This window comes from Mastomys coucha, unplaced genomic scaffold, assembly GCF_008632895.1.
Source record: "Mastomys coucha isolate ucsf_1 unplaced genomic scaffold, UCSF_Mcou_1 pScaffold13, whole genome shotgun sequence".
NCBI lineage: Eukaryota > Metazoa > Chordata > Mammalia > Rodentia > Muridae > Mastomys > Mastomys coucha.
In genome coordinates, this window is record NW_022196895.1 from 57,394,507 (window position 1) to 57,407,006 (window position 12,500).

Genomic DNA, 12,500 nt, shown 5'->3' on the forward strand with positions numbered 1-12,500 from the left:
TCTGTTTTATTTTAAAACCTTTGGTTACCATATCCACTGTTTTTATCATCAGATTTATAGCCATCATTATAGGATCTACCTGAGCTTTTTTTCATCAAAATTTCTTCCCCTCATATGTTTATAACCTGATTGCTGTCCAATAAATAAAACTTTTTTAAAATTGTAATCATCACACCAACAAAGACATCTTAACTACTTAATAAAATTTAGAATGTCCCATAGTTTTATATGTATAACTTTTAAAATTTTCTTTTTCAATATCAAAATATAGTATCCTTTTTTATTTTTTTAATTAATTTATCTTGGTTTTTTGAGACAGGGTTTCTCTGTGTAGCTCTGGCTGTCCAGGAACTAACTCTGTAGATCAGGCTGGCCTCGAACTCAGAAATCCGCCTTCCTCTGCCTCCCAAGTGCTGGGATTAAAGGCGTGTGCCACCACTGCCCAGCAAAAGTGCAGTTTTAATACCTCATTAAAGAAACATTTTTAAATCCTATCTTTTAAAGTCTGGTTTCTAGGACAAAATATTATTCCAATTTAAAAATATCTTTAAATATCTTAGTTGGCTTATGCCATGTGCTGTTGCCCCATATGGCTTTAACCCTGAGTTGTTTTAAACCAACTTTCTGTTACTGATCTTATAGATTACTAATCATACATTATAAATTATGAATTAATACTTTATAACCAAGACATGAAAATCATAGTAAGTTTATATATATTTAAGGCCAGTCAAATAAACATGCAGTGGCCACATATATTTATATATTTAAATCAGACAGACAAAACCTTTTTCCTCCTTTTAGCTAAAATTTCAAGGAAGGGGCACCTTGCTACATATTGAATCTAGTTCTCATGGGCACAGAAGTTCTATAACAAGATTAGCCATCAGCTTTCTTACCAGAGAAACTGGGAAGCTGTTTGTGTCCCTTTAAGAGTAACTTGTACTTGATCAAGCAGTCTCTTGCCTGGTGCCATCTTGATTCATTTCAGGAGGTGGGGTTTGTCCAGCAATGTTCAGCTTCTAAGCTGCAGGTGTAGGGCTTTTGAAAGCAGCACCAGCTTAGAAATCCCTGTGTTAAGACCCAGTTAAGGATAAAGAGCAGGCAGGTAAGTTCGGCTCATCTTCTTTAGAATGAAACAATCAGTCCAAACTAAGACAATTATCCACAGGGAGTCTGAAGATGACATCTCAGTCAGGTTACATGAGCCCTCAGACAGCCAGTTTGGAAGTCCATCCATTCAAGCTGGCAGAGCAATGGGGCAGAAAATGTGGGAGCACACAGCACTCTTGCAGGGCTAGGAAAGGTAAGGGCTGGAGCCATGGCAATGGGCTGGGTGTGCCTCAGACCTGCGCTGCAAACTCTTTTCTGTGAATTCATGTAGTGAAGGAAGGCTATTTTATTTATTCTTAACCCTCTGAATATGAAACATAGAGCAACAATTAAGCAACAAAATGAAACTGTAGGCATAATGGTCAGACATGGGCAGACCAGTGCCCCAAGGACAACCAATAGAGTTTAGGGGATGGGGGAGATAGAAAACTCCCTCCTCAGATTATTGGAGGAGGGCCATTCATTCCTGCAAAAGATGGTTACTTTACCAGGAAGAGCAACCAGACCTAAGTCTTTCACAACTCAGCAGAAATCCTTGAAATGACTCAGGACCAAGCCCAGTGGGGTGCTCTTTGCCTGTCCCATCTTAGGAACCAAAAAGAACTTATACACAAGGACAATATCACAGACAAACAGAACAGTGTTTCCAGGAAAGTGAAAACAAAGCAGAAAGGCTGTCTCAGATGGTCTTCCTCTCTGTGAATGTGAGGATTAAAGACCCATAGTTAAAGATAGTCTTTCACAGGCAGACTGTCTTTCTCCCTGCATACAGGAGGCCCACAGACCTACAGCAGATCCAGAAATTAGATTAGAACTAACAAGTTCTCTCAGATGAGTTTTCAAGAGCATCTTCCTTAGTACCAGGCCCAGTGACAGAATATGAGTCTGCTCTGTCCCCCTCAGCCTCCAGATTGACGACATAAAAACAGATACACAGATGGAGCACTCCCAACTTACCAATTGGTGGGGAAAAAATTTTCCCCAAATACTCAGCTCATCCATGATTCAATGGATTTTAAGGGTGGGGATTGAGGCTCTCCAGAATCCCGGACGAGCCCCCAAGTATTAGGATCCAAGAATTACCAAAGAATGATAACCTAGATTCAAATAGTATGCTAAAGCTAAGAACATTTATTTAATTGAATTTCCTGCCTACAGGGGTCTCCTGATTAGGGAATGGAGTCATCTGGTTAGACTCACAGGGTCAGCGTTTATTGTCAGGAAAATTCCAGGAGGGGTATGTGCCCTTTTTACATTGGTTAGCTCTATCTCTAGGGGTTTGACTGATTCTATAATTGGCTAAGCTCTGGAGACTTCCCAGGGGGTTGCTTACTCATTCAAGCTATCTATTCATACCATCAGGCCAAATGACAAGATATCTTCAGATTGGCTGCCTACAACTGTGGTTGGCTGACTAAGGGTTCCTGGATCTGAGGCCTCATTTCTGAGAAACAGAAACTAAGTCCTAGTCTCCCACACTGCCGTTTTGCAGCCTGTCATGGAGCCAGCTTGCCTTTGACTAACTAAGTCCTCTCAGTTTTACCTCAATTATTACAGCAGGAGTCGGAAACTGCCACGTGTTATTTGTTGTGCAGTTCCATCAGCCAAATCTATGAAGCTAAACAAACTAAACTGCCATTTTGATAACAAACATCCAAACTTTACCAAGAATATTTTAGTAGCAAAGCTGATGGACCCAGGAAAGCCAGACCTGATGCTGATGGCAAGGACCACAAAGAAAAGGGTAGCATCTGTGGAAGCTTCATATTTGATGGCACTCAGAACCGTCAGAGCTATGGAACCTCATGCCTTTGCTGAGGGTTTACTGTGGCCAGCGGCCAGAGACCCTGTTCACATTATGATCAGACACATGGCGCTGAACCAGACAAAAGGGTTATGATGATAATTTCTGTGAAAGAATTTGCACATACTTGAAGAAGTTCATTGTATTTTCCAAATCTTCCTGACACCACACTTGTGCTTGCGAGAAGCCCATTCACAGCCAAAGTTGAAGTTGTTTCTGAGGCAGCAAAAAAAAAAAAAAAAGTTCAATGAAGTTATATGAAGTTATTAACAGAGGTGTAGGGAGAATTTATTTCTCTACAACACCAGTTACAAAGTTCTGGATCAGGTGGTTGCAGTCATGCCCTGTTCTGTCTGAGATAGTGTTGCACCTTTTCTTTTTTTTTTTTTTCCATTTCCAACAATGCATCTTTGTGGAACAGGGTTTTCCAGCTCATTGGTTATCAGGTCTACATACAGAAATAGATTTGTTGTAGGAAATGATCTGGATTGTGCTCTCTTTCAAAGACTGCCCGGCAATTTCTGATTGGGTGAGAAAGAAGCAACCTCAACCTTCACACTGATGTTAGATTTTTATGCATACTGTCACAAAATGTCGTCTGTGTTGTTTACTATTGTCCTATTAAGGCTGTTACCCATGCTACACCATGCTTCAGGGCAAAATTTCATTTATTCATAATTAGAAATAAATATTCTATGATATGTAATTACATATTGTTTTGCGATTAATTCCTACGTTTTAATTATTTTCAAATTGTAACAATGAAAAACACATCCTGTGTATCAGATCATACATTATGATTCAAAACAGTAGCAAAATTATAGTTATAACGCAACAATGAAAATACTTTTACGGATTGGGGGTCACCACAACATGAGGAACTTTATTAAAGGGTCACAGCATTAGGAAGGTTGAGAATCATTGGCTTAGAGATTCTGTGTGACCCCTCCCTCTTGGCTGTAGCTCACTGTCAACCCTAAGTGGGTAGTGGGACTCAAAAGCTCCTCCTCTACAACACAGCTTCTCTACATTACAAATCAAATCTGACATATTACTGGCTCAGGGAAGGAAAACAGTTGTAACAATCTCTGTGGGTGTGAGTCCACCAGCCATTGGTTCCAATGTATAGCACTGGACCATGACACTGTGGGGTTACTACTTTCTGTAAGCCATTCAGAATCAGGAGGAGACATGTGGGTTTTTATTGCAAAGCTGACTTGCTTAGTTAACGTGCACATCTACTTAAAGTGAAAATGTAGTCTGGACTTAGAAAAACTGGCCGATTTGGACTCTGGCTCTGGGTAGTTTTTTAATCTGCAACATGGAGACCAAAGCAGTCACTGCTGCTTTGTGTGGTTTATGACTGAATGCAAATTTTGTCCTTCAACTCCTGCATTCACCCTCCTGAGTGGCCGAGACCACAGGTTCGTACGCACACCATGGTTCATCTTAGTTTAGTTTGTTAACCTGGGTACAAAAGTGAAAATTTCGATACTAGACAAACAGTAACACATTTCCCCCCTCACCTTACTAAATAGAGTTTCAGAGCCCAGCATTGTTAGTCTTTCCCAGAAATCCAGACATGATGTTATACCCAGGACTATATTCAGTGAATATATGGTGAAGCAGAATAGTGCTGGAGCAGGTCAAGGTCAGAGGAGGATGCTTCTGGATTACACATGCAAAAACAGCCTCTGGAGCAATCTTAGCCAGCATAACAGCCGTTCCTTCAGCAAAGCCAGGAGGTGATGCTGGAGGTTGGTGTGCGTCACATGAAGGAAGTGCCCTTGGGGGGCACACAGTATGTACATTTTGACAAAAGTTCAAATGTACATGTGAGATGATAGGAGAGACCCCAGTTAGCCATGTTTCCAAGCCAATAACATGGTTTGGGGTTTGTTTCAGGGTTGGTTGGTTGGTTTTTCTTCACAGTCTCTATTAGTGTATAAAAATGTTTGTGTTAATATTGGGGTGGGGGTGCATGATGAGACTGATGCAGCAACATGAACCTGGCAGTAGGAGGTGTATGGAGGATGGAAATGACAGATGCATCATGGAGGGGTGGTCAGAGGCAGCCAGAAAACATGTTCACACTTGAGCCACTCTGGCCCCTTAATCAAGTCATATGTGTACTGTCAACTGTTACTTAAACCTGAAAAAAACTTGTCATGACTGGGAAAGTACCATGCTGTACTGAAGGAAGATTCCTATTTTTAGACTGATAAAATGTTCTCCTGAGGTAAATACATCTAAATGTCTTCCTGGTGCCGCTGTCTGCCTAGGCTTTTGTAGCAGTGTCAGGATTCAAACCCAGAACTCATCTGTGCTATGGGAAGCATTGTGATGCTCAGCTTTGGCCTTTCTACTGTTTCTACCCTTACAGTGAGGGAGAGGCGCTGTGTATACACGGAGAAGGAAATCCCATACCGTAAACTACCACTGGAGGATCTCACAAAGCCACATGTAGATGCGCACTGCCACCTGGGAAGACACGAAACTCAATATGAAGACTTTGGATTCTGAGCACTGAAGAGGTGGAACAGCGTTAAGAGCACTTGTTGTCCTCCTTGGAGTCTTGGGCTCAGTTCCTAGAACCCACATCATGTGTGTGTGTGTGTGTGTGTGTTTGTGTGTGTATGTGTCACAATTACCTGTGACTCCAGTTCCAGGACATCTGAAGTCTTCCTGCCTCTGGATTCAGACACACACACAGCTAAAGCCTTCCTTTTAAAAACTGGATTCCTTGCCTTTCCTTCTTTTGTTGTTTTGTCTCCGAGTACTATGTTTGAAATAGTGATGGAAGGGATAAACAGAACAAAATGCCAAGAAAAGAGTAAACAAAAATGTGAAACACATACAAATGTGTGTGTGTGTGTGTGTGTGTGTGTGTGTGTGTGTGTGTGTGCGCGCGCACACATGTACTTTATGTAATTCTGCTGCTGGGGGTTGAAACCAGGGTCTTATCAGTATGCAAACACTACTACTACTGAGCTACATCCATAGCCCAGGACCATTGAATTTGAAAGAGGTAGAAGGGATCTCTAGCTGCTTCTTTTTTCCTCCTCCTCCTCCTCCTCCTCTTCTTCCTCCTCCTCCTCCTCCTCCTCCTCTTCTTCTTCTTCTTCTTCTTCTTCTTCTTCTTCTTCTTCTTCTTCTTCTTCTTCTTCTGCAATGTCTCAGTTTTTATCCCCAGGGTGGGCTTGAGTACTCTCTGCCTCAGTGCTGGGATTATAGGCTTGTCCTGTAGAAACACATTCTCAAGCCTTGACCTAGACCCGTAGAATGGGTAGGGTCTAGCAAATTCACAAATACCATGACAGTCAAGTCTGGGGATCCTGGCAAAAAGAGATGCCAAGTAGAAAACAGGGTAAGCCAGGTGTGGTGGTGCATGCTTTTAATCCCAGTACTAGGAAGGCAGAGTCAGGTGGATCTCTGGGTTCAAGGCCATCGTGGTCTACAGAGCAAGTTCCAGGACAGCCAGGACTAAACCCTGTCTCAAAAAACAAGCAAGCAAGCAAACAAACAAAGACAGGATAAATTAGGATCTGAAGCAAAGCTTAGTAAGTCTGAGATGACAAGCTCTAGGTTTTTTTGTTTTTTTTGTTTTAAATACATGTTCTGCATTTTGCTGGTCATGAATGGAATGAAGTCAGGTTAAGGACTTGCTCAAACGTTAACGAAATCCACTTTGGTCATCGTAGCTATCATTTCACAGATACATACACGTTTATGGGGATGGCTTATGCATTGTGGGAGCTGGTTCTCTCCTTCCAGTATATGTGTTCAGGCTCAGGCTTGGCAGCAAGCACCTCTACCTGCTGTGCTAGCTTGCTAGCCCATCAATAAACAGCCAGCTTAGAACTCCCTGAGCTAGCCCAGTCAGTGTGCTCTGGTAGCCACCTTTTTTAACCCCAGTTCTGGGGTTACATGTGCACAACTCCTGACCTGTAATGGATGCTAAGGATTAGAACTCAAGTCCTCAACTTACAGGGGAAACTTTACCTACTAAGCTTCTCCCTGTCAACCCCTTACCTGTCCTTTCTATGAAAGCCACAGTCCCATGAATTCTGTGACACCTGAGGGGACAGTGTGGGGCAGAGATGTGGCTTTGGGAATAACATGCAGAGCGAGGTGAATTCTACACTGAAAAGAGGATAACGATCTTACTGGAGAAAAGTTAAAGCCAGTGAGTTTAACAGGACAACACAGAGAAGTCTAAGCGGAGGGTTTATTGTTTGGTTAGCCGGCACTACCTAATGTGCAGTACCTCAGCGGACAAGGGCAAAGTGGATTTCTCCTTAACATGAGCCATGTGTTGAGACTCCCAAGTGGATAAGGCAGGGAAAGCCAGTAGAAACAGACCAAAAATCAGTTCTCTCAGCTCAGGGGGTGTGACAGCCAGCCTCCTTTGACAGTGACTGCCCTAGGTGTTTGGTTCTAACGTTCCGTGTCATAGGCTTTGCAGAGAAAGTTGGAAGTATTTGAGAGGCTGTTTCTATCTGTATCCTCAGGGTCTGAGTTAGGTCTTCCTGCCATGAAGGAAGAGATGCCAGGCCTGGTAAACTCACGGCTTTTGTACTGGCTCCTTGCCTCTCTTTTAGGGCTTGTCACCTAGGAAAACAAGCTGTGTAACTCCCTCCGTTGCTAGGAGATGCACAAACACAGCCAGAAAAAAAAAAATCTACTGAGGGTTTAGTGTTGCAGCTTTCCCATAAATGACAAACAGCTGTTTGAGGAAGCAGGGGGAGTGAGCGGCTATATCCCTCCGTTGGTGGCAGAGGAATAAGAAAGGAAAGAATTTCTGCTGTAGCTGTTTCTTGTACTCAAAATTCTAGAACAACCATGCCAGTGAACACCCACTTAGAATAGAGTTTGCTTGTCAGCAGCATTGTCCTATTAGGCTCGCTGGAATTGGGCTCTACCAAATACCAGAGAAAAGCTTTTTACCTGTACATAATCTTAAAATCTGAAGTAGCCCTACCATTAATCAACAAAACCCCCTTTCTAGAGTAGGACCTGCCCTATGCCATCTCCCTAACTGTAAATGGATTTTTTTGTTTGTTTTATTTTGTTAAAACAGGGTCTCGCCATGTGGCCCTGCTTGGCCTGGAACGCTAGATGAGGCTGACCTTGAACTTGAAGACATCTACCTGCCTCAGCTTCCAGGGTGCAGGGCTAAGGGCAGGAGCCACTACCCCCAATCATAAAAGGAAGATGTAACGACACCTATCCAGATTCTGGGAGTCTGCCTTTTAAAGTTCACATTTAGAAGACCAATGCTGCAGACCTATGATGTTTGGCAACTCTTTCTCCAGGGCAGGCTGAGTCTATAGGCAGGTCTTACAACCAACGTGCTTTCGCAGGAGCACCTACTGTTCAGTGCCTTGCTGTGTCTTCCCACAAGACACGGCTGTGACTTGGAATCTCTGCTTCCTACTTGGTCCTCCAGCCCACCTTTGGCTTCCGATGGCTTGTTACTCTGGTTCACTGTGTGTGTGCCTCAGGTTTTTTGCCACATGAAAACTTAATTTTTAAGGGTTTGTGCCTGAAAGTCAAAACCCATGCTTTTCCATGGCTATGTATTTGTGTGCTTACTGTGTCTACAAAGGGATTTAGTATCTGCCTCTTTAGTTTCTATTATTTGCATATCCACCACATCCATCCATGCTGCCTCCCTTAATTTAGCCTTTATCATTTCTGAAGGTTTCTTGAGATGGGCACATGTAGCTCACATGGTCCAGGCTACTCTGGAACTCACTATGTAGATGGAGATAACCTTGAATTTCTGGTCCTCTTGGATCTACCTCCTGTCAGGATTGCAGGTGTGTGTCATCATGCCCTGTTCCCATGACAGCCTTGTATAGGTGCTGCTTCCATGGCCCCCTGGTTCTGACCCCGCCAGCCCTACATCTTGGCCTCTGTCGACCCCAGCTCCAGTTTGTATGCTGGTACCTCACATGTCACGTGCACTTGCTTCTCACAGGACTCACCATGAGTCCGGCCTCTCTCGGAAATGCTTTGTACTTTACCAACTTGCCCATCTCTGGGAAGTATCCCCCATGCTCCCCTGCTCCCACAATAGCTCTGCCCTACCTATATTTGGAATCCTATTTCTGTGATTGTTCAGACTGAGAGCTCCACAGGGGTCACAACTCATCCATGTCTGAGCCTGACCTTCGTGTTCAAAGGAGCGCCTACTAGAGCCTATGTGTAATTCTGTGATGGGCTCACTAAGAGCCTGAGCTCAGCCAATGACACTGGGACAGGTAAAATCTATAGGACACAGGGTCTCAAAGTGAGTGTATCTGTCACCCAAGGATGTAGTCATCCTTCTTCAGGAGAGTGGTAGACCAGAGAGGGCAGAGAATGCAAGATTTTGTGACTTAGATAACATGGGTCACTGAGGTGGCTCAGTGGGTAGGGAAGGGTGCCTCTAGGTTCTGCAGTCTGAGTTCAATCTTTGGACCTACATGGTAGAAAGAGAGTTGATGCCCTGTACTGGCTAGTTTTGTGTGTCAATTTGACACAGGTTGCAGTTATCACAGAGAAAGGAGCTTCAGTTGAGAAATTGCCTCCATGAGATCCATCTGTAAGGCATCTTCTCAATTAGTGACCAAGCAGGGAGAGCCTATTGTGGGTGGTGCCATCCCTGGGCTGGTAATCTTGTGTTCTATGAGAGCAAGCTGAGCAAGGCAGAGGAAGCAAGCCAGTAAGGAACGTCCCTCCATGGCCTCTGCATCAGCTCCTGCTTCCTGACCTGCTTGAGTTCCAGTCCTGACTTCCTTTGGTGATGAATAGCAATGTGGAAGTGTACGCTGAATAAACTTTTCCCCCCCAAATCGCTTCTTGATCATCATGTTTGTGCAGGAATAGAAACCCTGACTAATGCTGGTCAGTGGTGGCACACGCCTTTAATTCCAGCACTCGGGAAGCAGAGGTGGATTTCTGAGTTCGAGGCTAGCCTGGTCTACAGAGTGAGTTCCAGGACAGCCAGGGCTACACAGAGAAACCCTGACTAAGACATGCCCACACAGAGTTTTCCTCTGACCTCCACAGGTACGCCAGGCACAACACACTCAAGGATTCACAAACACAATTTTTTTTTTTAAGACAGGAAGAATCTGAAAATGTCATTGCTAAAGACATTTAAGACTGTCAACCTTTAATACAGGATTGACTTTTTACATGTGTATTTTAAAGTACGGGGCTGAAGAGATGGCTCAGTGGTTAAGAGCACTGACTGCTTCTTCCAGAGGTCCAGAGTCCAATTCCCAGCAGCCACATGATGTCTCACAACCATCTGTAATAGGATCTGATACCCTCTTCTGGTGTGTTGGAAGACAGCTATGTATACTCATATACATAAAATAAATAAATAAATATAAATATTTAAAGTATGAAGAGGAGTTCACAAAGACCTGCCCCTCCCTGAAGATCATAGGCAGTTAATTCTTCCTAAGAGGTTTTTTTCCCCCACTGGGGTGTAGACATGGGAAGTTGTCCATTAGAAGTAACTCTAATGTCATTAGATTGGAAGACTGCATAAAAGTAGGAGTGAGCTGGTTAGAAAGAAGAAGGGAACAGTAGAACTAAAAAGGGGACAAGGAAGAGTAATGGGGGTGGCTGATTTCTTTACAATGAACTTGTTATTATTATAACTTATAATAATGTAAATAGGTAATATAAATAAATACATATTATTATTAACGTGGGCCAATTTAAAACTTTCAAAGCTATGAGGGCAGGGAGTGAGCTCATCTTGGGTTGATCTGTTCTCAAGGCTGTGCTGGTCTTGGATGACAAGGGGACTGAGGTCTTAGAACATTATCTGCTCCTTCTCTGGACATTTGGAGCAATCAGTTGCCAACATGTCCTATATTTTGTATCTTTGAGCCTAGAAGGGAGCTCAGAGGGTCTCGTCTCAGACAGTTCATGACTGACCAATATGTCCATTGTGTACATAAGGCAGCAGCCTTGTCGGGCAGTGGTGGCACGTGCCTTTGATCCCAGTTCTCAGGGTGCAGAGGCAAGCGGATTTCTGAGTTCGAGGCCAGCTTGGTCTTCAGAGTGAGTTCTGGGATAGCCAAGGCTATACAGAGAAACCCCATCTCCAAAAATGAACAAACAAATGAACAGTAGCAGCCTGACCCTGAGTCCTGAGAGAGAGTATAAAACTAAGGCAGGAAGCTGGGCAGTGGTGGCGCACGCCTTTAATCCCAGCACTTGGGAGGCAGAGCAGGCGGATTTCTGAGTTCGACAGGACAGCCAGGGCTACACAGAGAAATCCTGTCTCAAAAAAAAAAAAAAAAACACAAAACAGAAACAAAAACAAAACAAAACAAAAAAACAACTAAAGCAGGAATGTCATGTTTTTATCCTTTCGGTTACTCTGTAGGCCCGAGGGGTCAAATTTCCTGTGTCTGTTAGAGTTAATGGCCCTAGGGACACCTTCCAGCTATCACACGGCCTTGCTGCTGAAGGCTGTAGAGTCTTGTCCAAGGACTGCCCCTTTCTTTTTCTGTGAAGCGTCTGTAAATGTCTGAATCCCTTGGATTCAGCTCTGTGTATCAGGATGGAAAGATCTTTTATCTAAAAATACTAGCTGGGTGTGGTGGCCCACACTTTTGATTCCAGTACTTCAGAGGCAGAGGCAGAGGCTGAGGCAGGTGAATTGTTGTGAGTTCCAGGCTGGCCTGATCTACAAAACAAGTTCCAGAACAACCAGGGCTATCACACAGACAAAACCCACCCACCAACCAGCCAGCCAAGCAAAGTAGCATGTAATGAAGAATGCAGTTCACTAGGCAGGCTTCTGGCTTAGTGTACACAGAGCCCCCCTTGGTCCCCAGCACCACATACAACAGGCCTGGCAGCTGAACACCCATGCTCTTAGCAATCTGGAGGTGGCGGCAGAAGAATCACAAATTCAAGGTCATCCTCTGCTACACAGTGAGTTCAAGGCCAGCCTGGAATACAAGTCCAATGTACAAGCTAGTCATATGCCTGTAAGGCCAGCGTAAGGCCAGCAATTAGGAAACAGAGGCAAAAGGGCCAGGCCAAATTCAAAGCCAGCCTGAGCTCCATAGTGAGAACATGTCAAAAAGGAAAAGAAAAAAAAGTCAGTACACAGCCCACCAACTTTTCCTCCATCTTAAGCCTTGACTACCTCTTTTCCTTCTTTCTTTCTTTCTTTCTTTCTTTCTTTCTTTCTTTCTTTCTTTCTTTCTTTCTTTCTTTCTTTCTTTTTTTGAGACAGGGTTTCTCTGTGTAGCCCTGGCTGTCCTGGAACTCACTCTGTAGACCAGGCTGGCCTCAAACTCACCTCGAAGGTGCTGGGATCAAAGGCATGCACCACCACCGCCCGGCTGACTACCTCTTTTCTTGAAGGATGTTCTGAAGTAGCTTCTACAACAGTGTCTCTTAACCTGTGGGTCATGATCCCTTTGATGGTTCCATATTAGGTATTTACATTTTGATTCATAACAGTAGCAAAATTATAGTTATGAAGTAACAATGAAATAATTTTGCAGTGGGGGGGGTGGTCACCACAACATGAGGAACTGTATTAAAGGATTGCAGCACA